Genomic DNA, 13,992 nt, shown 5'->3' with positions numbered 1-13,992 from the left:
CACAATTAGGCTTGTTATATATATAAATATACACGCATCAACAAATGTAGATATATTTGCACGCTTCATCAGCTAGTTATGAGCATTACAACTATTGTGTAACTCTGAGCTCCCAGAAACAGCTGTCGAGTTAAATAACTTCTCCCCTCAGTTTTCTGTATATTTATTTGTAAATAAATATATTTGCACATGCGTATAGGTATGCATGTATGTATGTATCAAGCTTAACCTTGTTTATCTGCATGACACACACACTCTCCCTTTCACTCTTTCTCTCTCTCTCTCTCTCTCTTTCTCTCTCTCTCTCTCTCTCTCTGTCCGTCTCTCTCTCTGTATATATATATATATATATATATATATTATATATATATATATATATATATATATATATAGGTGAGTGGACAAACGAAAGAAAGAGACATTCCACACATTTTGTAGGAGTGTTGTATGTATTATAATTTAAAACAGTTTGATATGGCTTTATCCGACTTAAGGTTTCGTGCTCTTATTACAGAAACCTAGCTAATCGGGCTCAGTTAACTGTTTTAAATAATAATAAATGTAACTAACTGTGTCGAGCCCTGGTTCTTTCGTTTATCCAATCACTCGTATAAATGTTCCGGACATTTTTGGGCTCACTCAAAAAATAAAAAAAACATCTGATAAACAGTATATATGTAGGGGAGTTTTAAATAAACACTAGTATAAGTACTTAGTTTCTCAGTACGTCTCAAACTTGCAGTGGTGAAAAGTAGCTAGAAACCAATCATTTGTACTGGCGTTTATCTTACTTTACGTTACGTATGTTCTATGTATCATAACTATTAACTATTTACTGGAAGCTGACTGGAAACTGGTAGTCTACATGGAGCTCTACAGTGCTAGTCGTTCTTCAAGAATCTACAGATGTAAACTTAAGAATAAGAACATAGTATTGCTAACACAAAAGCAAGACTTAAAAGACTTATAAAATTTTGATATACTTTGTAGTATAATATGATTGCAAAACGAAATATGTGTCCCTGCTAGCAATTAAGACACCCCATCCACACATACAAACACACACATATATGTATATATTTATATATATACACACACTCTTTTACTTGTTTCAGTCATTAGACTGCAGCCACCTGGGGCACCGCCTTGCAAATCTTAGTAAAACAAATCACCATGTGAACTTATTTTTTAAAGTCTTGTACTTATTCTAACGGTGTCTTTTCCAGAACTGCAAAGTTAGGGAATGTAAAAAGACCAACACCGATTGTCAAGCGGTGATTGATAACAAATACAGACACACAAACAGGCACACACAACACACACGCCCGCGCGCGCGTGCGCACACACACACACATTTACCCATACGGCGAGCTAGTTTCGGTTTCCATTGACCAAATGCCTGCAGGATGCTTAGTCGGCACGAGTCTATTGAACAAGAATTCGCTCAATGTGTTACTTCTTACACACAGCTAAGCCCATGCCTATATGTGTGTGCATATGCGTGGGATGTGTGTGCATATGCGTAGCATGTGTGCGCATATGCGTGGCATGTGTGTGCGTGTGTGTGTGTGTTGTACGTGTGCGTGTGCGCGTATATCTTTATATATATAAAACTAATAATGTCTGCCTGTTTGTCTGTGTTTCACTAAAACTTGAGAAATTTTACACATGCCTTACTTAGGATCCGGGGAGTGTCATCGGTAAAAAAAATGTTCAACTTCTTGCCTAGAGCGAGCCCATAGCAATATCATATCTTCTCCACTATTTCAATATTACGTGTCTATAAAGTATACAATGTAGAGAAAAAAGAAGAGCTAACAATTCCAGTCTGTTATATATTTTGAGTATTGTTATCACTAGCGATATCAAGATATAACTTTGTATTTTGCATTTTATGTGTAGATGTATATATATAGATGTACATGTAATATGTACACATATATATACACATATATACATATACTAGCACTATGACCCGGCAACGACGGGCCTTTAATGCTAGTATGTTGAGGCCCAAATATTCTCTAATTTCACTGGTCCCACTCCCGAACTATATGGTCGTTACATCGACGACATTATCGGTGCCACCTCACTCTCCCGCGAACATCTAGATTCCTTCCTCTCTTTCGTCCAATCTTTCCATCCAGCCCTCCACTTCACTTGCACTATCTCCAACACCTCTGTCTCCTTCCTCGACATTTCGGTTAGCATTCTTCACTCCACTCTTACCACCTCCATTCACTACAAACACATAGACTCACACTCATACCTCAACTTCTCTTCCTCCCACCCAGAACACACCAAGCTTTCCATCCCCTATTCCCAATTCCTCCGTCTACGTAGGCTCTGTAGTGACGACCATGACTTTGAGACTCAGTCTCAACGTATGGCTCACCACTTCACCCTACGTGGATACCCCCTCACCACTATCCACACCGCCCTTGCCAGAGCACGGTCCGTGGACCGTGTATCTGCTCTCTCTCCCCGAACCCGCCCTGTAGTCTCCCGCCTCCCTTTTCCCCTCACTTACCACCCCACGACCCTACGTCTCCAACGCACCATTCTTCGAGCTTTCCGTCATCTCCAGTCCGACCCGTCCACTTCACACCTCTTCCTAACCGACCCCTCCCCTCTTTCAAACGAGCCCACAACCTTCGAGACCTTTTGGTCCATAGCTCCTTCCCTGACCCTACCTCCCAACCCGGCTCGTTCCCCTGCTCCCGCCCACGTTGCCGCACTTGCCCTTACCTCTCCAACACCACCCGCCTCACTAGCACCCACCATCGACCCTATCCCATCATCCACTCCTTCACCTGCACCTCCAGCAATATTATCTATTGTATCTCTTGCTCTCTCTGCAATTCCTTGTACATCGGACAAACGGGACGCCGCTTGGCTGACCGGTTCGCGGAACACCTTCGTGACATCCACCTTGCGAACGACACACCGGTCTCACGCCATTTCCGCTCCACCGGTCACTCCTTGCAACACCTATCTGTGTTCGGTTTGTCCTTACACAGAGGCCATCCGGATTCCCGTTGCGCCGTGAACAGGAATTAATCTTCTCTCTTCGCTCTTATACGCCATTTGGTCTCAACTCTCCCCCCTCCTCATCTAACCCCCCTCTCCCCCCTCCTCACTATCCTTTCCTCCCGACCCCTACTTCTTCAGTCCTTCATCCTTTCACCCCTACTCCCCTTCCCTTCTTCCCTCTTTCTCCCTCCCTCCTTCCCTCTTCCCCTTCCCTCTGCTCCCTCCCTCCCCCTCTCCCTCTTTCCTCCTTCCCCCTCCTCCCCTTCTTCTCCCTCCTCCTTCCTTCTCCCCCTCCTCTCTCTCCCCCATCCTCTCTTCTTCCCCCTCTCCTCCTCCCCCTCCTCACCCCTCTTCTCCTCACTACACCACACGACTTCACACATCACATCATATATGATGTGCCATACTAATACATACACCAACTAATACATACTAATACGTACTAATACATACTATTACATACTAATACATACACCAACCCTATACATACACACGTCCAGACCCCTCATACGCACTTATACTCTCTCATACACACACACACACACTTATACATACTAATACGTACTAATACATACTAATACATACTAATACATACACCAACCCCATACATACGCACGTCCACACCAATCCTACGCACTAATACTCTCTCATACACACACACACACACACACACCCTTATACATACTAATACATACACCAACCCTATACATACACACGTCCAGACCCCTCCTACGCACTATTAGCTGGTCCTTCAACCATATTATCAACCCTATTATCTCCCCTTATTTCGCTCTCGCGTCTCATGTTTGATCTTTGACCTCTGGCCGAAATCAGATCGCCATGTTGATTCGTTAGCTACTGCACGCATTTTTTTTCTCTCCTTCTTTCTGTGTTTTTTTTCTCTCTGTGTATCTTTCTGTTGAAGAGCGTAGGCTCGAAACGTTAAAGACTTGTTTTATTTATATTTCCTGAGCGCCATACTAATACAATGTTCGTTTGTTTTCCATCTGCCTTCGTCTTTTGTCTATTTTCATAAAGCTTCCCGTTATATATATATATATATATATATATATATATATATATATATATATATATATTATATATATATGTATATGTATGCATGTATATATATATATATATATATATATATATATATATATATATATATGTATATGTATGCATGTATATGTATATCTGCATATTGGCTTCAAGTTTTGGCTCAGAGCCAGCGATAAGTCGATTACATCGACCGCAATACTCAACTGGTACCTATTTTATTGACTATGAAAGGATGAAAGGCAAAAGTCGATCCCGGCAGAATTTGAACTGAGAACGTAAAGACGAGCAAAATGTTGCTAAGCATTATGAGCAGCGCGGCAACGATTCTACTAGCTCGCTGCCTTACGTATATATATATAATATACACACATACATACATACATACATACATACATACATATAATATATATATATATATATATATATATATATTATATATATATTATATTATATTATATATATTTATTATATATTATATATAGAGATAGATAGATAGAGAGAGGGAGAGTAAAAGAGATACATATGCACACCTACGGACAAGCATACATACGACATACACATATACTTCGATAATTTCGATAAACGAGGTGATTGTTCAATCAACTGAAGTCACGTCTGCATAGCATTTACAGTGTAAAACAATCGAGATTGTTTCATAGATACTTTTCTGTTAAAATACCTTAACATGTTCCTCGCTAGAGTCGCTGTTACACTTTGTATACCGTCCATAGTACTCTAGATCACACTGACAACCCCATCAATAGTTACCACCTCTGTGTCCGTCAACCTATCATCTTTTATATTTGTGTGTGTGTATGTGTGTGTTTATGGCGTGTGTGTGTGTGTGTGTTTGTGGCGTGTGTGTGTGTGTAGGTTACTCTGTTTTTGTGTTTAAATGAACTGAAAATACTTAGTTTTAGTCTTTAGTACAAGTATGGGTAACCGTTTTCGAGACGCAGGCTATAGGAGACATGATTCATCATCAGGCGGGCAGCATTACTAAAAGAATTCGGGGTAATTATTCATTAGCCGTAGCCCATGACTGCTTCGAATTATTATTTTGATACTTAGTGAGTCTTCTTTTCCCATTGTTTGTGCCCTTTATTTCAATAAAATAACATCCAGTATATCAATATGTTGCCCCTTTTCTCATATTTGTATTTGTTGTAACTGTTTAGTCTCAGGTCAGTTTTGAAGAAACAAGAATGACAATTGTATTCGACTTCTATTTTGTATGATTGTATCTGAGGCCATATTAAGCCAAGAAAATGTTCTACTGGACTATATGTTTCAATTTGTAGATTTGGCTGCCATTTCTGCCGTATCATATGACCAAGTAAAGGATCCTCCATTGCTTTTTCTATGGAATCAGTCATTAGTTTCATCTTCCTTTCTTCTTTCCTCCTATTATAATTCTGTCGAATCTTCCTCTCCCTCATCCTCATCACCTTTCTCTTCTTCCTCATTATAATCATAAGATAATTAATTGCATTTACATACGCACAAAGTGCATTACCTTTATTTACGAGAAGGGCGCCACTGATCTAAATAAGTGTATTTGAAGAAATGTTGAAAGCATTTGAAAGCTGTTGAACTGAACTCTGACAAACAATAACACTTGAAGGAATTGGGGAAAAGAACATTTTATTTTGCAGCAATTAAAAAATATTACTTTATCTTAAAGGTCTGTTTGCCAGTAGTGCTTGATAGCGACCAATCAGAATAGCACGGGCGGGAAAATGTGTGCTTGTGCATGTGTGTGTATTTGTGTGTGTATGTGTGTGTGAGCGTGCGTGTCTGCGTGTGTGTGAGCGCATGTGTGTATGCGTGTGTGTGTGTACGTGCGTGCTTGTGTGTATGTATATGCGTGTGTTGCTGGATCGCCATCGTTACTCATTTTGCCCACTAAAGACGTTATGTTTTGAATTTTGAAAATTATCAAATTAGAATTAATGTGTTTGAAAACAATTGACTTAGAATCCAACAGAGAAAAGAATTTTGATTGTTAAACACCAAAAATTATCCACATATTTTATTGGCAACCTCAATTACAGTCGAGTCAATGTTGAAAAATATCATTAAAAAAATATGTCACCTATGTTTCAAAATCTCTCAACTTCAAGAATAACTATGACGACCATATTTTACTCCTGAAAATGATGCAACAGTACGAAATGATATAATATTTGCAATGAAATGGTTTTAAATAGGCGGGGAGGAAAAAACAAAAAACTCAGAAATTACTCATTTTCCTCCACTTACTTTTGCTTCCCACCACCTATTGAAAACTAATTATCATTGATTATAGATGCATGTTGGTATATAACATTTCTGACTTTTTATGAAAATTGATTCAATTATTTCACCATTCAGTAAAACCGCACGTGCGAGCTCGTATTGTCGTCACGAAACATTGCTCGCTAAAACTACATCCCTGAACTATGAAATCCAAAGAAGAATATTTTGCGGAAATGCTCTTAATCTACCACAACACGCGATAATATGTAAAGTGACAAAATCGTTAGAGTGTAGAGGAAAGCCGTTCTGTCTTTAGTTATGGCAATTCACATCTGACCGTAACAAAAATATTCGGATATATTTAGCAAATCAGATTAACTAATGTGACCATTTATATTGACAGAGTAAAGATTTCTCTGATAAACATGAGACGCTAAGATTAACAGATTAACATGCAACCGCAATATACACATGATAAAAAATAAAATAAAATTTATTTTAGGCAAATTTTCCTTTCGCTGGTTAGACACGAAAATCGAAAAATGGGTAAATCTCAGAAAACAATGCAGTATTAATCGTGAGAGTGCATAAATATATATAAAAGTAAATAAATGGTACAACGGGGCACCGATATTTACTGGAAAATAGCAATCGTAATAAATACGACGCTATTGTATAGCTTCACTGCGTATATACTAGCAAAGACGCGTGTGTGCAACAAACATGAAAAAATGTGTCTTACCTCTAAGAAGAATATCTGATAAATGGAAATCGGATAATGCAGGACCGAATTCTGACTCTTCAAATACGTTTGACAACGTAGATTTGACTAGTCTTTATCAGCTGCATTTACCTAGACGAAATTTCAAATGTTGCCACATCTATGCCAGTACACTCGTCTGAACGCCAAAACGTTAACAGAACGAGAATAGTGAAGAAGTTTCAATGAAAATAATAATGCAATACGAATGTATTACTTTCCCGTAAGGGTAAAATTATACATATAAAAGTAAATAAATGGTAGAACGAGGCACCGATATTTACTGGAAAATAGCAATCGTAATAAATACGACGCTATTGTATAGCTTCACTGCGTATATACTAGCAAAGACGCGTGTGTGCAACAAACATGAAAAAATTAAACCTTAATATTTCAAACAAATTTATTTTAATATGGGGTCTTTAGTGGGCAAAATTAGTAACGATGGCGATCCAGCAACACACGCATATACATACACACAAGCACGCACGTACACACACACGCATACACACATGCGCTCACACACACGCAGACACAGACGCGCACGCTCACACACACCATTGGCCTTTGGCAGCAATTACAGCTTGAATTCTCCGAGATATGGACTCGTACAAATTTTGAATTGTTTCCAAAGGAACTTTTGTTCATTCTTCAGCTAAAACAGTCTCCAGTTCTTGTAGTGATGATGGTGGAGGATATCGACTCCTTACTTGTTTTTCTAAATTGCACCATAAATGTTCAATGATATTGAGATCTGGGGACTGTGATGGCCAGATAAGATGTTCAACTCCACTAGAATGTTCCTCGTGCCATTAAGTAACAACTTTAGCTATGTGAATTATCATCCTGAAAGATTGCGTTTCCCTCCGGAAACAGTTCCGCAACCATAGGATGAATTTGATCTGATAAAATGCTTAAATAGTCTTGACTATTAATTCTGCCATGAAGGGAAACCATTGGGCTGGCGGATTTCCAAGATATAGCCCCGCCCCAGATCATCACAGATCCTCCTCCATGTTTAACAGTTGGAAGAAGGCAGTCTGGGTGAAATGCTTCTTTTGGCTGGCCCCACAGGTATACTCGGCCGATGGTCTAACATAGTAGTTTTGTGAAATCAACAGAAGTGTGACCAGTATCTTATCATATATCAGGAAATTATACCCACCTTATTATGGATTAATTATGGATAGATTCATCGTCTGTGAGTATGAAATATCTCCTCATATCTCCGGAAATTACACCTACATTATTATGGATGGATTTACCTTTTCTGTGAAGCTAACAAGCTTTTTTAAAACCTGTTATAAGACTATGCATCATTAGAGAACTTTGGAAGTCTGCTTACAATCTAAATTTGCTTTTTATAGAACTATCTTCGATACTTCATGAGTGTAGCCTCACCCCCTAGGATGTTTGGAGAACTCATATGTGTTTTGGCTGATGAGTACGGGACACTTGTATGTGTTGCTGCAATATTTGCAAATTTTAATAAAGCTGTTCTTCGTATGAAACAGTTGTACTGAAAAAACTAATCGATTCTTGTTGCTTTTTTCTAGTTTATAATCACCCCACATTATTTTATGGTTAATACCATATAGATTTCTGGCGCATCTAAGTTAAGTACCGCATTCATGTGAATTCAATAGAACTCACTTGAATCTTAATTGCTTTTATTATATATACACTATATATTCATATACATATACATAATTATCATACATCTGCATATATATATATATATATATATAATATATATATATATATATATATATATATATATACACGTATATATTCATATACATATGCATATTTATCATACAGCTGCATATATATATAGATACATACACACATATATACATATCAACCCAGCAGGAAAGTTGTAATATTGAGTAGGCAGAATTGAAACTCCATGTTTAATATACTTATGTACACTAGGTGTATTATGTGACGTGTGTGAATATAATATACAAACATACAGAATATATGTGTACATACATATGTATATGTCTGTGTGTGTGATATGCATATACGGCTAAACATATATATGATTATAATATATTATCTACATATATGTGTGTGTATGTATGTATGTTACTCTGTGTATGTATGTATATATGTGTTACTCTGTGTGTGCGTGCGTGTGTATGCATACTTTACATTGCTGATGTGAGTGTACATGCTTTAAATTGACATCAATATTCGATGTTATTAAAAATATGATATGCTTCGGTTTGTTTTCATGCTGTGTTAGTTTTGGTAATTAACATATGCAAATTAACCTTACTATATATAAAATATGGTGCATTTTCTATGTGATTATAAGCTGCATTCTTTGTACATTGCAGCAAAGTAAATTGAAGTCTGAAGAGATGAAAATTTTATGAATTTTAAACTGCACTGAGATTGATACTCCGGCTGAGCTATCAATGTCTGCGAGTATAATCCCATATTTTATTACAGAGAAGATCTTTACGCTTACACGCACAAACACACACACACATACACACACGTATATGTCCGTTTATTCCTGTATACATATGTGTGCGTAAGTTTTTATTCAACGGTGTCTGGAAACGCGTTATTTCTTACAACCAGAATACCGGTACGGTTAACGTTAGACAACGGTATTCGGCTTGGTGAAAATGTTGGATTCTTTTGAATTGGTTGTGCGATTGATCAGTTGAATAGTCAATTGCCCGGACACCAAATCTTTTGAAAAACGTCAACCAACATGTGGTTTTGCATTAAGTTTTCGTCACGTTTGATTGTTTTGTGTTTTGACAACCATCCGTAAGTACTCCTGCTTTAAAGCTAATCACGTAATTTGTCATGTCGTTGGCAGCGCATGTGAACATGTGTTTCATAATGTTGCTTGCCGTGATGTTGCTGAGGTTCGTGCTCTTTGTCATATATCTGAGTGTGGGTCTGCTTCGAACATGATCACCAAAATTGTAGTATATGACAACAAAAGCTATTTGATATATAAAATGTCTTTTAAATCATTAGTTTGGGATGAGGATTGACGTGGAATACTAGTAACGCAGCGATCGGAGACCTTTATATAATATCCTGTATACTTGTCAATAGCACGTACCCGACAAGATCAGAAGCGAATGTCTTTGCTAGTTCACGACTTATTTGCTAATGACATGCAAAAACATGTAGAGGTATGCTTGAGAAGTGCATACGTAAGAATATATTTAGTATAATAGATTTCATTGGCCACATATCTTTAACGTATATGCTTCGTGTATTTGCCGGCAGGCTGGTTCTGGTGTGGTGGAGTATATACTCTCTCAAAGAGCCGGGTGTTACAAAACAGCGAAACATCGATGTTCATCACTCCTATCTTGCCTGTCCATGACTGAGGTGTTTTAACACTTGGCGCGTTAAAAGAGTGTATACTCTGCCACGCCATTTAGCAGGCCACCGGAAAATACACGAAGTATATGTTAAGTATATGCGGCTAATGAAATTTATTATAATAGAGCTGCTACTATTCCATATTTGAATTCATTATTATGTATGCACTTGCCGAGCATACCTGTACATGGTTTTGCATGCCATGAACATATTAGTCGTGGACTAGCTAGGTCATTCGCCTCCGATAATGTCGGGTGCGTAAAGTTGACAAGCCACAACAATGGCGATACATCGATGTCCATTAATCGTAGATGATGGGATTGAAGGTGAGTTAGCTCGCCTGTCCATGACTCTGAGGTATATTAGAGTACACGGAGCTTCGAGAGAGTACATACTCCACCGCACCAAGTCATATATATATATATATATATATATATATGACTAAGTTCTATATGACTAAGTTTTATCATTTCAATTCATCTTTATTCCATTAAACTATGAAACCTATCATATCTGTCAAACATATTAAAAGAAGCAATAACTTGTAAGATCATTTCGATTATATTTGAGTGTACAGTTTTGATTAAACGGTGGCAGTTGAAAAGTTCTTCAAATGCCTTACTTGTGTTTGATATACTAATAATGTTCTCAAATATGATGACTTGAACTGTGGAATTTCCACAGGACCCGCTACCTCTTCTTCTTCTTCTTCTTCTTCTTCTTCTTCTTCTTCTTCTTCTTCTCTTCTTCTTCTTCTTCTTCTCTTCTTCTTCTCTTCTTCTTCTCTTCTTCTTCTTCTTCTTCTTCTTCTTCTTCTTCTCTTCTTCTTCTTCTTCTTCTTCTTCTTCTCTTCTTCTTCCTCTTCTTCTTCCTCTTCTTCTTCTTCTTCTTCTTCTTCTTCTCATTATTATTATTATTATTATTATTATTATTATTATTATTATTATTATTATTATTATTATTATTATTATTATTATTATTGCCTTTGCACAGCTTCTAACGCTGGAGATGTACTACGGTGTCAGCTGTTCACTACCAGTGAACTTAAGGTAACACCTCTTGTTTTTCTAGCACCTTTCGGAGTATTCGAGTGGTTCCAAGTAGTTCTGTTTTCTGCAAGTGTTCCACCTTTATTGCAGCTCCTATTTGTTCCATGTATTTCTCAAGATTTTTATTCATTGTTCCCAGGGCTCCGACAATTATTGGTACTACTACCACCTTTTTCAGCGACCACAACTGCTTAACCTCTCAGGCTAACCTGTCATATCTATAGACTTTTCTTTCTTCCTTATCGCATACCTTGTTGTCAGCTGGGCATGATATATCTATGATCCAGCATTGTTTGCTTTCTTTCTCAATTAACACTATGTCTGGCTTTCTATTCTCTATCTCATGGTAATAAAATTCTATAGGATCTTTACATTATCCTTTTCGATGATGCCTTCGGGTTTATGTTGTTGTTGTTGTTGTTGTTGTTGTTGTTATTATTATTATTATTATTATTATTATTATTATTATTGTTATTATTATTATTATTATTATTATTATTATTATTATTGTTATTATTATTATTATTATTATTATTATTATTATTATTATTATTATTGCAGAGAGTTGGCACAATCGTTAACACAATGGGCAAAATACTTAGCGATATTTCATCTGGCTTTTCCGTCTGTGTTCAAATACCACTGAGGTTAACTTTACTTTTCGCCTTTTGGCAGAAACGTTAGAGGTTCGAACAAAATGCAAAGTAGCATTTTTACCGACGCTTTTGGTCTTGTGCTAAAATTAGAAAGGGTTATTGACATTGTTGTTATTTCATATATTTGTTACTGCTTCTTCATAATAGTATATCGTATTTACATAACTATGCGTGTCTTTGTATGGATATGAGTATGTGTCATTCGGTCGTAAAAGCCTGCATTTCTCTTTGTAACCACCAAGTTTTGTTTTATTGTTTGGGTGTGGTTAAATCAATATTTTCGTATGTAACCTGGAAATATAATCCTTGGCCTATGGATCAAATTCCATCGATAACCTAAATGTATTCTGTTACATTACATTATCTGTATCATTACTTACTTTTTATAACTTTGAAAATTGATTTATGAAAAACAAATAATTCGTGTTCAGTTAGAATTATCCATTCCACATTAGGAAAACTTATTTATTTAGATTGCCTGACAAAATTGAAATGATCATCTACTACCATTTTATGCACTGAATGTCAGAAAGTGCTATTTTGTGCTTAAAATAGTGGACGAGTGCTATAAATTGTGGTGTTGATGAATCCTTTCTTCAATATAGCGTCTATCGTTTTTTTTTGTTTGTTTCAGTTACCATTTCTTTAGTACCTTCACTCTCTTAATATATATGGTGATCGCCAGTAAATTGCAAGTGCACGTGTGTGTGTGTGTGTGTGTGTGTGTGTGTGTGTGTGTCTACTCGTTATACTATATGAGAATGATACTCATTGGTATCATAATAAGAATAGCATTTAAAATTTTTGTTTATTGTTTTAAATTTATTAGAAAATATTTGTAATAAAGCCACCATGATCGAAAATGGATCGCGCACGTGCGTGCATACACACACACACATACACACACACACATATACACTCATACTCACACTCGTACACACACATACTCACGCAAAGATATGTATATATCATATAAATAACAAAGATGTCTAGGTATCAGTGCGTTACGGCCGTTTCAAGCTGCTCCATTTAATCGACTAATGAAAACATTACATCAATTTGAAATAATCCGCTCTCATCGGAAGCAGATGACTATATAGATTCCCAACGTAAGGATATACCATTATAATTTTTTAGCAACTTTCTCATCAGTATTAGAGACTAAATTTATTACATTGCTTCTCTTTGCTAATTTTTGTGGCAGAATGAATTTAGGGGAAAAATACTTAAAGTCTACTATGATTTAGACTGGCAGAAGAAAATAATGGGGGTGAGGAAAGAGAGATGGTGATATAGCAACATTCATCTTTATCCTTATCTCATTCAAAAGACTCAATGCAGCATGTAGTCCACAACCCCTTAGAATTAAACCCATTAGGAATTGACAGTTAAGTTCTTGGTGGTGATAGATTAATTAATTTCAGATACACTCCCCTCCCCCTAAATTACTGGGACCATAAAACCAGCCATATCTATATAAATGAATATGTCTCAGAAGTTGCTAGTAAGATAATGATATATAGAGAAGAGGTGATAACCAGAAAGAAGGACAGGGGCGACTTAACATATTATGATTATAAATAATAGGGGCCTAAAATGGAAGGCAAAACTGGTCACAATTAGATCTAAGTGTGGGAATTAAAAGTACGGGAAACGATATGTATCTAAACTTTATTAAAATATTAAAATGTAGAAAAGGATTTAAGAATCAAGTAAGAGAAGAACGATAGATATATCAGCCTAAGCCATATTAGTCGAGTGCTTTTATATATAAGAGAAACCTCATAATGCTTCTTCCAAGCATAATGCTAAGGTGATCATGCAAAAACTATTC

At 36.7% G+C, this 13,992-nt stretch overlaps 1 long non-coding RNA gene across 1 annotated transcript in view; it reads right to left on the bottom strand.

Annotated features, from left to right (window-relative positions):
* The window catches only part of LOC118765274, a 14,965-nt gene extending 1,184 nt beyond the window's left edge, over window positions 1-13,781 (bottom strand). The window contains exons 1-2 of the long non-coding RNA XR_005001113.1: window positions 13,608-13,781; window positions 10,434-10,444 (exon numbers count right to left, since the gene is read on the bottom strand). This is a non-coding gene — a long non-coding RNA (uncharacterized LOC118765274). The remainder of the gene's footprint in view (window positions 1-10,433; window positions 10,445-13,607) is intronic.
* Window positions 13,782-13,992: the final 211 nt, after the last annotated feature.

The sequence above is a fragment of the Octopus sinensis genome, linkage group LG11 (assembly GCF_006345805.1).
Source record: "Octopus sinensis linkage group LG11, ASM634580v1, whole genome shotgun sequence".
Lineage (NCBI taxonomy): Eukaryota > Metazoa > Mollusca > Cephalopoda > Octopoda > Octopodidae > Octopus > Octopus sinensis.
The sequence above is the reverse complement of the archived record's forward strand: the minus strand, read 5'-3'. Positions and strand labels throughout refer to the sequence as shown.